Here is an 8,824-nt window from a genome sequence, read left to right on the forward strand (position 1 = left end):
ACACCGAGAAGGCGGCATGCAGCGCCGAGAGGGAGCATTTCCCTCTCGGCGCAGCGCATGGGCCCTATCGGCGCAGCGCGTTCGCCCTCTCGGCGCGGCGCAACACGGCGCCCTCGCGAGCGGGCACCACGCTGCGTCGAGTGGTGTCCGAGCTGAGAGGACGCAGCGCTGAGAGGGCGCCCTGCAGTTGCGTGGTCGGCAGCGCGCTACGGATGCGCCCTCTGCGGTGCGCTTGCCCGTCTTGAGAGCGTCATTAGCCAGGCTACCCGGGATGCGTTGGCAGGGGCTGCTAGCAGGCAGCCAGCTGGTAGTGCATGGAGGTTGTTGCTATGGCAGCCAAAACATTCAGGGAGTTGCAGAGAGTTCCCAAAAAGTAGGAAAAAAAAACACGCTTAAACTTTTTAAAATCAATTTGAAAGTTAAAATTGATGTAAAAAAGAAAGAAAAGGACTAAAACTAAGCTAACTCTAGTGGAGAGGTGGCAAACATTCATCGCCTGCGTCCTCTCCGGCCCTTGATTATGGTTACATTGCCGTCAAAACGTCGCAAATACTCCATTAAGGCGGGATTTACTTGCCAAAATTTAAGTGGACCTTATTGTACAGGAGCTCTATTTTTCGCAGTTTCTGTCCGATCGCGCAACTGCAGCGTGCCGCTGACCGCGCAACCGTGGAGCGCTGCCGACCGCACATCTCGGTGCGGCGTGTCGCCTTTTCTGTGCGGCGCCCTCTCGGCGGGATGCCCTCCCGGCGCAGAGCGCGTGCCCTGTCGTCGCTGCGCCCTCTCGGGGCAGCAACGCCCTCTCGGCGCAGCGCACGCTCGGCTCGCCATCACGGCGCAGCACGCGCAGCGCGCGCGTCCTCTTGGCGCAGCACGGCGCAGCACAGCGCAGCGCGACGCCCTGTCGGTGCGGCGTCCTCTCGCCGGTTGCGGAAGTCTCTCGGCTCGGCACCCTGTCGGTGTGGCACCTTCTCGGCGCGGCGCAGCGCGGCAAACTCTCGGCGCGGCGTAGCGCAGTGCCCTCTCGGCGCGGCCACTTCTCGGCGTCCTCGCGGTTGTTCTCTTGGCGGGACGCAACACCCTGTCGGTGCGGCACCTTCTCGGCGCGGCGCAGCGCGGCAAACTCTCGGCGCGGCGTAGCGCAGCGCCGTCTCGGTGCGGCGCCCTCTCGGCGCGGCCCACCCTCTCGGTGTAGTGTGCGTGTCCTCTCTGCGTAATGCGCGTGCACTCTCGGGCAGCGCGCACCCTCTCGGTGCACCCTTTCAGCGTGGTGCCTTCCCGGCGCAGTGTCCTCTCAGCAATTATTCCAAAAGTCGGGATTAACTTGTCAAAATTTAAGTGGACATTAGTGCACAGGAGGTTTATTTTTCGCCATTTTTGTCCGATCGTGCAGCGCACCGCTGACCGCGCAACCGTAGCGCGCCGACGACTGCGAAACAGCAGGGCGCCCTCTCGGCGCGGCGGCTTCTTGGTGTGTTGCGGCGCCCTCTCGGCGGGTTGCCCTCCCGGCGCAGCGCACACGCGCAAACCGTCTGGGCGCAGCGCCCTCTGCTCGCAGCGCCCTCTCGGTTCAGCGTCCCTTCGGCCTGCCGTCACCGCGCAGCATGCGCAGCCCGAGCAGTACGCGCAGCGCGTGGAACGCGCGCGCCCTCTTGGTGCAGCATGGCGCAGCACGGCTTAGCACGGCGCAGCACAGCGCAGCGCGACTCCCTCGTGGCGTCCTCTCAGCTTACATAGCCGTCCAATTTAGCAAATATTCCAAAAGTCGGGATTTACTTGTCAAAATTTGAGTGGACCTTAGTGCGCAGGAGCTTAATTTTTCGCCATTTTTGTCAGATCGCGCAACTGCAGTGCGCGCCACCCTGGAGGTGCTGGAGGTGCCGGCTGACATTCTCAGCATGCGCACGTACCACATCAACGCTATGAGCTTGTCGCCCGAAGAGCTGGTGCGGGACCTTCGCAAGCACGTGCCCGAACTGGAGGTCTCGTACAACGTGGACCCCGTCCGGCAGGCCATCGCCGACTCCTGGCCGATGGAAGTTGACGACTCCAACGCCAAACGTGACTGGGTGTGGGAGCACGACTACGACCTGCCCGACCGAGTGCAGACTATGCTCAACTTCCTCAGCGGCGAAACGCGCATGGCCCACGCCCGCTCGGCGCCTGAGCCGAGCTAAGCTACCGCAGCTTTTTTGTACATAGTGTATAAGTAGGTCATTTTTTAAAAAAAATATTGATAATATGTTGTAATTGTGTCTTCCGGATGTGAGTGGACGCTGGTGCGACTTGCTGCCTTTGCTCTCCGGTCATTTTGTTATGCTATTTTATGTCTGTACGGCGACCTTGAGTGCCTTGAAAGGCGCCTTATAAATAAAATGTATAATAATAATAATAATAATAATAATAATAATAATAATAATAATAATAATAATAATAATAATAACAATAACAATAATATCAATAACCTATTATTATTATATAATATATAATATAAAATTATATAATAATAACAATAACAATAATATCAATAACCTATTATTATTATTATTATTATTATTATTATTATTATTATTATTATTATTATTATTATTATTATTATTATTATTATTATTATTATTATTATTATTATGCTTCTGCGCACTGCGGTTGCGTGGTCGGACGGATATACCGACAAATCATCCTCTCCCGCCTGGATGTAAGCACCAATTTTGGAATATATTCTACTTGCGTCAGCGACAGTGAGCGCCCGGAGCGCCTCGGTTGCGCGATCGGACTAAATTAAGCTACCAGCGCACTCAGGTTCACTTAAATTTTGGAAAGTACATCAGTACTTTAAAAATATTTTCTAAATTTCAGCAACGCCTCTGTCACTATAATGCGACCAGCGCGCTGCAGTGGCACGGTCGGCAGCACGTGCGTGGTCGGCAGCACGCTGCAGTTGCGCGATCGGACAAAAATGTCGCGGTCGGACGGAGATGTGCGGAGAAGGCACTGCGCCTACAGCGCACGCGCGCGCTGCAAGCGCCGCGCCACGAGTGCTGCGCCATGCTGCGCCTCGAGTGCTGCGCCGAAAGGGAACACCAAGAGGGCGCTGCGTCGCGCCGCGCCAAAAGGGCACTGCGCGCGCCGCGCCGAGAGGGCGCCGCGGCGATAGCCCTCTCGGTGCAGCGTATGCACCCTTTTGGCGCATTACCCTCTCGGCGCATTGCCTTCTCTGCGCAGCGCACGGGCCCGATCCGCGCAGCGCAGCGCCCTCTCGGCGCAGCGCAACACGGCAACCTCTCAGCACGGCGTGGCGCCTTCTCAGTGCATCGTGGCGCCCTCTCGGCGTGGTGCACTCCCGGTGCAGAGCACGCACGCAACCTCTCGGCGCAGCGCGCGTGCCCTGCTTCGAGGGGGCGCTGGAGCGAGAGTGTGCGCAGAGGGCACGCCAAGATGGCGCGCGAGCCGAGATAGCGCCTCACCGAGAGGGCACCGCGCCGAGAAGGTGCGCGCTGCGCCGAGAGGGCATGCACGCTGCGCCGAGAGGGTGGACCGAGGCTGTGCTGTGCCAAGAGGGCGCCGCGCTGAGATGGCACCGCGCTGACAGAGCGCTGCCTCGCACTGAGAGGTCGCTGCGTCGCGCAGAGAGAGCGCTGCGAGGACGCCGAGAGTTTGCCACGGCGAGAGGGCGCGGCGCTGCGCCGTGCCGAGAAGGCGCCGCGCAGAGAGGTGCCGCAACGCGCCGATGGGGTGCCTTGCCGCACCGAGAGGGCGTTGCATATAGAGTGCGCCGCGGCGAGAGGGTGCCACTCCGAAAGGGCGTCGTGCCAAGAGGGCATTGCGCTGCACCGTGCTGCGCCCTGCTGCGCCATGCTGTGCCATGCTGCGCCAAGAGGGCACGCACACTGCACGCGCTGTGCGCGCTGCACGCGCTGCGCGCGCTGCACCGTGATGGCCGGAGAGAGCGCTGCGCTGCACCGAGAGCGTGCAGCGCCGACAGGGCATGCGCACTACGCCCAGACGGTGCGCACGCACGCTGCACCATGAAGGCACCCCGCCGAGAGGGCGCCGCGCCACACCGAGAAGGCGGCATGCAGCGCCGAGAGGGAGCATTTCCCTCTCGGCGCAGCGCATGGGCCCTATCGGCGCAGCGCGTTCGCCCTCTCGGCGCGGCGCAACACGGCGCCCTCGCGAGCGGGCACCACGCTGCGTCGAGTGGTATCCGAGCTGAGAGGACGCAGCGCTGAGAGGGCGCCCTGCAGTTGCGTGGTCGGCAGCGCGCTACGGATGCGCCCTCTGCGGTGCGCTTGCCCGTCTTGAGAGCGTCATTAGCCAGGCTACCCGGGATGCGTTGGCAGGGGCTGCTAGCAGGCAGTCAGCTGGTAGTGCATGGAGGTTGTTGCTATGGCAGCCAAAAGATTCAGGGAGTTGCAGAGAGTTCCCAAAAAGTAGGAAAAAAAAACACGCTTAAACTTTTTAAAATCAATTTGAAAGTTAAAATTGATGTAAAAAAGAAAGAAAAGGACTAAAACTAAGCTAACTCTAGTGGAGAGGTGGCAAACATTCATCGCCTGCGTCCTCTCCGGCCCTTGATTATGGTTACATTGCCGTCAAAACGTCGCAAATACTCCATTAAGGCGGGATTTACTTGCCAAAATTTGAGTGGACCTTATTGTACAGGAGCTCTATTTTTCGCAGTTTCTGTCCGATCGCGCAACTGCAGCGTGCCGCTGACCGCGCAACCGTGGAGCGCTGCCGACCGCACCTCTCGGTGCGGCGTGTCGCCTTTTCTGTGCGGCGCCCTCTCGGCGGGATGCCCTCCCGGCGCAGAGCGCGTGCCCTGTCGTCGCTGCGCCCTCTCGGGGCAGCAACGCCCTCTCGGCGCAGCGCACGCTCGGCTCGCCATCACGGCGCAGCACGCGCAGCGCGCGCCCTCTTGGCGCAGCACGGCGCAGCACAGCGCAGCGCAACGCCCTGTCGGTGCGGCGTCCTCTCGCCGGTTGTGGAAGTCTCTCGGCTCGGCACCCTGTCGGTGTGGCACCTTCTCGGCGCGGCGCAGCGCAGCGCGGCAAACTCTCGGCGCGGCGTAGCGCAGTGCCCTCTCGGCGCGGCCACTTCTCGGCGTCCTCGCGGTTGTTCTCTTGGCGGGACGCAGCACCCTGTCGGTGCGGCACCTTCTCGGCGCGGCGCAGCGCGGCAAACTCTCGGCGCGGCGTAGCGCAGCGCCGTCTCGGTGCGGCGCCCTCTCGGCGCGGCCCACCCTCTCGGTGTAGTGTGCGTGTCCTCTCTGCGTCGTGCGCGTGCACTCTCGGGCAGCGCGCACCCTCTCGGTGCACCCTTTCAGCGTGATGCCTTCCCGGCGCAGTGTCCTCTCAGCAATTATTCCAAAAGTCGGGATTAACTTGTCAAAATTTAAGTGGACATTAGTGCACAGGAGGTTTATTTTTCGCCATTTTTGTCCGATCGTGCAGCGCACCGCTGACCGCGCAACCGTAGCGCGCCTACGACTGCGAAACAGCAGGGCGCCCTCTCGGCGCGGCGGCTTCTTGGTGTGGCGCGGCGCCCTCTCGACGGGTTGCCCTCCCGGCGCAGCGCACACGCGCAAACCGTCTGGGCGCAGCGCCCTCTGCTCGCAGCGCCCTCTCGGTTCAGCGTACCTTCGGCCTGCCGTCACCACGCAGCATGCGCAGCCCGAGCAGTACGCGCAGCGCGTGGAACGCGCGCGCCCTCTTGGTGCAGCATGGCGCAGCACGGCTTAGCACGGCGCAGCACAACGCAGCGCGACTCCCTCGTGGCGTCCTCTCAGCTTACATAGCCGTCCAATTTAGCAAATATTCCAAAAGTCGGGATTTACTTGCCAAAATTTGAGTGGACCTTAGTGCGCAGGAGCTTAATTTTTCGCCATTTTTGTCAGATCGCGCAACTGCAGTGCGCGCCACCCTGGAGGTGCTGGAGGTGCCGGCTGACATTCTCAGCATGCGCACGTACCACATCAACGCTATGAGCTTGTCGCCCGAAGAGCTGGTGCGGGACCTTCGCAAGCACGTGCCCGAACTGGAGGTCTCGTACAACGTGGACCCCGTCCGGCAGGCCATCGCCGACTCCTGGCCGATGGAAGTTGACGACTCCAACGCCAAACGTGACTGGGTGTGGGAGCACGACTACGACCTGCCCGACCGAGTGCAGACTATGCTCAACTTCCTCAGCGGCGAAACGCGCATGGCCCACGCCCGCTCGGCGCCTGAGCCGAGCTAAGCTACCGCAGCTTTTTTGTACATAGTGTATAAGTAGGTCATTTTTTAAAAAAAATATTGATAATATGTTGTAATTGTGTCTTCCGGATGTGAGTGGACGCTGGTGCGACTTGCTGCCTTTGCTCTCCGGTCATTTTGTTATGCTATTTTATGTCTGTACGGCGACCTTGAGTGCCTTGAAAGGCGCCTTATAAATAAAATGTATAATAATAATAATAATAATAATAATAATAATAATAATAATAATAATAATAATAATAATAATAATAATAATAATAACAATAACAATAATATCAATAACCTATTATTATTATATAATATATAATATAAAATTATATAATAATAACAATAACAATAATATCAATAACCTATTATTATTATTATTATTATTATTATTATTATTATTATTATTATTATTATTATTATTATTATTATTATTATTATTATTATTATGCTTCTGCGCACTGCGGTTGCGTGGTCGGACGGATATACCGACAAATCATCCTCTCTCGCCTGGATGTAAGCACCAATTTTGGAATATATTCTACTTGCGTCAGCGACAGTGAGCGCCCGGAGCGCCTCGGTTGCGCGATCGGACTAAATTAAGCTACCAGCGCACTCAGGTTCACTTAAATTTTGGAAAGTACATCAGTACTTTAAAAATATTTTCTAAATTTCAGCAACGCCTCTGTCACTATAATGCGACCAGCGCGCTGCAGTGGCACGGTCGGCAGCACGTGCGTGGTCGGCAGCACGCTGCAGTTGCGCGATCGGACAAAAATGGCGCGGTCGGACGGAGATGTGCGGAGAAGGCACTGCGCCTACAGCGCACGCGCGCGCTGCAAGCGCCGCGCCACGAGTGCTGCGCCATGCTGCGCCTCGAGTGCTGCGCCGAAAGGGAACACCAAGAGGGCGCTGCGTCGCGCCGCGCCAAAAGGGCACTGCGCGCGCCGCGCCGAGAGGGCGCCGCGGCGATAGCCCTCTCGGTGCAGCGTATGCACCCTTTTGGCGCATTACCCTCTCGGCGCATTGCCTTCTCTGCGCAGCGCACGGGCCCGATCCGCGCAGCGCAGCGCCCTCTCGGCGCAGCGCAACACGGCAACCTCTCAGCACGGCGTGGCGCCTTCTCAGTGCATCGTGGCGCCCTCTCGGCGTGGTGCACTCCCGGTGCAGAGCACGCACGCAACCTCTCGGCGCAGCGCGCGTGCCCTGCTTCGAGGGGGCGCTGGAGCGAGAGTGTGCGCAGAGGGCACGCCAAGATGGCGCGCGAGCCGAGATAGCGCCTCACCGAGAGGGCACCGCGCCGAGAAGGTGCGCGCTGCGCCGAGAGGGCATGCACGCTGCGCCGAGAGGGTGGACCGAGGCTGTGCTGTGCCAAGAGGGCGCCGCGCTGAGATGGCACCGCGCTGACAGAGCGCTGCCTCGCACTGAGAGGTCGCTGCGTCGCGCAGAGAGAGCGCTGCGAGGACGCCGAGAGTTTGCCGCGGCGAGAGGGCGCGGCGCTGCGCCGTGCCGAGAAGGCGCCGCGCAGAGAGGTGCCGCAACGCGCCGATGGGGTGCCTTGCCGCACCGAGAGGGCGTTGCATATAGAGTGCGCCGCGGCGAGAGGGTGCCACTCCGAAAGGGCGTCGTGCCAAGAGGGCATTGCGCTGCACCGTGCTGCGCCCTGCTGCGCCATGCTGTGCCATGCTGCGCCAAGAGGGCACGCACACTGCACGCGCTGTGCGCGCTGCACGCGCTGCGCGCGCTGCACCGTGATGGCCGGAGAGAGCGCTGCGCTGCACCGAGAGCGTGCAGCGCCGACAGGGCATGCGCACCACGCCCAGACGGTGCGCACGCACGCTGCACCATGAAGGCACCCCGCCGAGAGGGCGCCGCGCCACACCGAGAAGGCGGCATGCAGCGCCGAGAGGGAGCATTTCCCTCTCGGCGCAGCGCATGGGCCCTATCGGCGCAGCGCGTTCGCCCTCTCGGCGCGGCGCAACACGGCGCCCTCGCGAGCGGGCACCACGCTGCGTCGAGTGGTGTCCGAGCTGAGAGGACGCAGCGCTGAGAGGGCGCCCTGCAGTTGCGTGGTCGGCAGCGCGCTACGGATGCGCCCTCTGCGGTGCGCTTGCCCGTCTTGAGAGCGTCATTAGCCAGGCTACCCGGGATGCGTTGGCAGGGGCTGCTAGCAGGCAGCCAGCTGGTAGTGCATGGAGGTTGTTGCTATGGCAGCCAAAACATTCAGGGAGTTGCAGAGAGTTCCCAAAAAGTAGGAAAAAAAACCACGCTTAAACTTTTTAAAATCAATTTGAAAGTTAAAATTGATGTAAAAAAGAAAGAAAAGGACTAAAACTAAGCTAACTCTAGTGGAGAGGTGGCAAACATTCATCGCCTGCGTCCTCTCCGGCCCTTGATTATGGTTACATTGCCGTCAAAACGTCGAAAATACTCCATTAAGGTGGGATTTACTTGCCAAAATTTAAGTGGACCTTATTGTACAGGAGCTCTATTTTTCGCAGTTTCTGTCCGATCGCGCAACTGCAGCGTGCCGCTGACCGCGCAACAATGGAGCGCTGCCGACCGCACCTCTCGGTGCGGCGTGT

General features: G+C 59.3%; 1 pseudogene; it reads left to right on the forward strand.

The window, feature by feature from the left end:
* Positions 1–3,509: 3,509 nt before the first annotated feature.
* Positions 3,510–6,450, forward strand: LOC148385591 (L-threonine 3-dehydrogenase, mitochondrial pseudogene; annotated as a pseudogene).
* Positions 6,451–8,824: the final 2,374 nt, after the last annotated feature.

The sequence above is a fragment of the Syngnathus floridae genome, chromosome 16, assembly GCF_059516105.1.
Source record: "Syngnathus floridae isolate MCC-2025c chromosome 16, RoL_Sflo_1.0, whole genome shotgun sequence".
NCBI lineage: Eukaryota > Metazoa > Chordata > Actinopteri > Syngnathiformes > Syngnathidae > Syngnathus > Syngnathus floridae.